The following is a 4,706-nucleotide window of genomic DNA, read 5'->3' on the forward strand; positions in this document are numbered from 1 at the left end:
GAGCCAACTAGGAGCCATAAGATCGCAGAGCTAAAGGCTGGTCTGTTACCACTGCTCCTGCAGACAGGGCTTAAAGAGCTCCGGCCGTGGGCCGGATTTCCGGCTTTTGACCAAACGGTCTGCCTCAACCAAACTAGTCTCCGGGCTTAAAGAGCTCCATCTACAAAGATGTCTGCCAATTAGAATTCTAGCTCCCGTGTTCTTGACCAATGACTGTAAAATGGTTTGTAGAAAAGAAGCGCATGCGTTCGGTTCAGCGGTTAAATCAAATGCGATATGAAAGAAGATGGAGTTTGTCTCATCCGGTAAAGAAACACATTTACTTGAGAAAGGAATTAAAAACAACGATTGATGACAAAGCGACCCTCAGACAGGCGTAGGTGCGTTCGAAGTGTCGATGATCAGTGTGTCCTGCAAATCACATTAGTTCTCGCAGCTAGCTGCGTTCTTCATCGACGCACGAGCCGAGTGATCCACCGCTAAGAGTTGTCTGTTTGTTGTTGTTGTGGAGGACAAGCTCAGAGACTGGGGGTTTGACAAAAGCAACCGACTGGCGCTCGACTCGCCGAGGGCCCCCGCCCGACAGAGCGAAGGTCCACCGCCGAGGCGAGTCATTGAACCCCCCGTGCCCTCTCCGGAGGAGAGGGGAGAGTTGGGTACCAGCCGGCGCGCGGAGAGCGGCCAGGGCTGCGCCGCGTCCCCGCGCTGGGGGATTTCGGTTCCGAGTTTGGGGCCGTCACCGTAGGGTTCGCCATGCGCTCGGCGCCGCCCCGGCGCAGCCTCCAACGCTCGCTCCGCCGTCCGGTCCCGCGAAGCCCTTCGGGACCGGAGCGTCGGTTACGCGCGCTTTGGAGCAGAGGCTGCCGGGCGGCGCCGGAGGGCGCCTTCGGCGGGTGGTCGGCCCCGGACTAATCGGTGGAGCCGGTCCGCGGCAGAGACCCCAAGAGCACAGAGCCGCGGGCCGGAGCCCGGCGCGGAGAACGGTCGTGCGCCGCGGTGGGCCGGAAGACGGACAGAGCCGAAGCTCCGCCGCTCCCGCCCCAGCCGCCACGCTCGGCCGCCGAGACCTCCGCGCCGGGGATGTGCCATCAGCCGGGGGGAAGCGGTGTGAGGGAGACGGGGGGCTCAGGTCTAACCACAACCGCCGAAGCGGCGTGGCTAGAGGAAAGAGGACAAGACGGGAAGTTGGCGGAAATGTTTACAAAAGGGGGCGAAGGTAAACTTTACAACAACAATACAAGTTTAGACCAGTGTTTCTTAACCTTTTTTGAGGTACCGAAGCCCCCAGTTTCATATGCGCATTCACCGAACCCTTCTTATTCGTCCTCCTCCACTCCACCCCCGCCCCCCACTGACACACAACATACTTTGCGGTATTCTGATTTAGTAATGTAATTATTTTAGCTGTGTTACCACCCCCACGCCACTAGCGGCAGTAGCAACCCCGAAAAGATGCGACTAAGGAGCAGATTTAGACTAGAATGGGGTATATGCCACGAGAGGTGGTGACGTATTTCCGTTTGAATTTATGCCACATAGATTGGTTCCGGGTCCTGCTTGCTCCTATTGTTTTCAGCCAAAGCTACAAGATCTGTACCATGAAAAAGACGCAAAACTTAAAATATCTGTGAGCTAACTGGTACAACAATCAAGTTTTTTGGTGTGCCGTTGTGTCCAGTAATTAGCCGGTACCATTCAGTGCTTAGTTTGTTTCCGTTTCCTGCTGATATCAAGGCAACAGCAGACTGTAGCCAAAACTTAGCCACTACAGCTAACACGGTTTGTAGCTGCCTGCTATTTCAAAGCTTGAGGATATTGAAGATCTAGCATCAGAAATGGGAAGACGGAGGTTAAAAGCAGGGGCGGATCTAGAAAAATATTTATGGGGTGGCAAGAGGGTGGCAGGGACTTTTTCAGGGGTGGCAGCATATATATATATATATATATATATATATACTTGATTGGTACAAGTATATATATACTTGTACCAATATATATATATATATATATATATATATATATATATATATATATATATATATATATATATATATATATATATATATATATATATATATATATAGTTTTTAATATTCCGTATTAAAAACAATGCGAAATATTGTTTTTAACTTGCATTGTTTCAAAATTAACTTCATGTACCACCGAGGCTTAAATACAATTTCTTAATGTAGTATAGTTAATTATTTTCACATCTTTCGTACTCCTGTTAATTGATATGCATTACTGATATGCATATCAATTGACATGCATTGTGTCCAGAAAACCATTTTATCAATACAGGACAAGGAGAAATCTGTCACAAAAATATTAGTAGCGCCATCATTTGTTATTCGATATATCTATTAAATTCGACTTAAAATAAAGATTAGAAAACTGATGTTTCATAAATTCTCCATGATACAAATCTATAAACAGTTTAGTTTCTGTTAGTTCTGTCAAGATACAAGAAAGGGTGAATATTTACTTATATTGGTCAATTGTTTTATTTTAAATATGCTGTAGGAGCCGTAGTTTGACAACTGTTATAAATATCACCATGTTTTCAGAACAGTGGATTAGCTCAGTTTTTGTCGCTTGTTTTAGGAATTGCAGCGGCTGCAGTGCGCCACAATAAAGGTACAATAAAGCTGATAAACAGATGAAGAACCAAACAAGACAGAACCACTTCTGATTGTTTGCCAAGCCAAACATCCAATAAAAGTTCCACCAAGCCACTACTAAGGCACCGGGGTCATGATTCTAGACACGGGCAAAACAAGGTTCAATGTCCAAACTTATTGATTGTTCTTGGTGATTTATTTTCCTCTTTCATCAAACTTTCATTTGTTCTCATGCTACCACTCTTAAAAACCATCGGCCCCAAACCCAAATGCCTGCTGGTCCTTCTCCAGGCCTGCACTTATCTATGTGGACTGACCCACATTACTTCCTGTCTAAATTTAGAAAATAAATAAGAAAATAATAAAACAAAAAAATAAATAAAATCAACAATTATCAACACACATATAAACTCTGTAAATAATACAAAAAAATTTAAGAATAAACTAACAAAATTCAAATGGATAATGAAATAAAGGAAAAATAGCTCCAACAACTTTTATTCTGCCTTTTCTCGCTCTGTGTGTCGGCTTTACGCGGACCCGTTGCCATGATGACCGACAGACAACAGCTCAACGAGCACATAGAGCAGAGATTACCGTTCAGGGTAATAAACACCAAAAATCCCACACAAAAAAGTAGCAAAAACACTAAAACATAATGTAACAGAACATCCAGTCTGTTACATTATGCTGTCAGGATTTAATGTCTGTAAGAGAGATATATAGACACCCTTCTGTCAAATTTTAATCAGAGTTTGATGGATTAATTGATATTAATTGATATCAACCCCCGCCCCCCCCACATCCGGTAACCTAATACCCCCTCCCCCCAAACATATGTCATATATATCATATGATGGGAACTTTGTTACCTCCTGACCTCCCTGGCACCCTTCTTTCAAATTTTAATCGGAGTTTGATGTGAATAAATAAATATAAATTAATAAATAAATATATTATATTCTAAATCATGTTGAATTAGATTAGGAATATTGTAACAAATGGTTTTAAACAGATTATATTCATGATACACAGTGCTGGAATTAATTGTCTCTTACTCTTGTCCCATAAGAGACAGAGGTTGACAGAGGAAGCAGAGAGGAGGGGGGGAGAGTCTCACACACACACACACACAGCAGTGTGTGTATCTGATCTGTGAGCCAGCATACGGCTTGCTTGTGTGTGTGTGTGTGTGTGTGTGTGTGTGTGTGTGTGTGTGTGTGTGTGTGTGTGTGTGTGTGCGTGTGTGTGTGTGTGTGTGTGTGTGCGTGTGTGTGTGTGCGTGCGTGTGCATGTGTATCTGATCTCTGAGCCAGCATACGATGAAACCTACCTCGTAGTATTTCACAGAATGATATATCCTATAGCTAGGTAAGAGACGGTGACCTCTGACCCCACAGCCGGTGATGCCCACCTCAGGATACATTAGGCAATCCTTCTGAAGGAAAATTAGCAGATTCATGCCACATGGTCCTCTTTAAAAGGAATGTATCATATCTATCAGCCAACATACGGTGAAATCTACCTCATTCTATTTCACAGAATATGATATATCCTATTAGCTAGGTAAGAATTTATGCCACATGGTCGTCTTTAAAAGGAATGTATCCTATGTCTCAACCAACATATCTACTTCATCCTCTTCCGCAGAATATGATATATCCTATAGCTAGGTAAGAGAGGCTGACCTCTGACACCACAGCCGGTGATGCCCACCTCAGGATACATTAAGCAATCCTTCTGAAGGAAAAAATCAACAGTTTCGCTGCCGCACGGTCCTATAAAAGGATGCATCATCTCGGCAAGACCACAACAGCACAGATCTTCTCTCATCTGCTCCGCGGTACAACAGGAGTTGTAAGCTTTTACATTTTGCTTTATCTTTAAACCAGCATTATTCTGAATGTTGTTGAATCAACAGTGATCTTCACAGTGCTTCATGCTTTCTCCAAAATAGTAAATTTTAAATACATTTGAAACTTGTAGATTTTTTTTTTTCTGTAACACTTGCTAGTGTGATACATTTCAGTAAAAGTTCCTTGAATATGTGACAGGCACTAAACAGGCCCATGTTAGGCTACTAAT

The 4,706-nt window shown here is 43.6% G+C and overlaps 1 pseudogene; it reads right to left on the bottom strand.

Moving 5' to 3' along the window:
* Window positions 1-360: 360 nt before the first annotated feature.
* LOC145554450 (5.8S ribosomal RNA) lies at window positions 361-488 on the bottom strand (annotated as a pseudogene).
* Window positions 489-4,706: the final 4,218 nt, after the last annotated feature.

The sequence above is a fragment of the Poecilia reticulata genome, chromosome 12 (assembly GCF_904066995.2).
Source record: "Poecilia reticulata chromosome 12, P_reticulata-male-v2, whole genome shotgun sequence".
Taxonomy (NCBI): domain Eukaryota; kingdom Metazoa; phylum Chordata; class Actinopteri; order Cyprinodontiformes; family Poeciliidae; genus Poecilia; species Poecilia reticulata.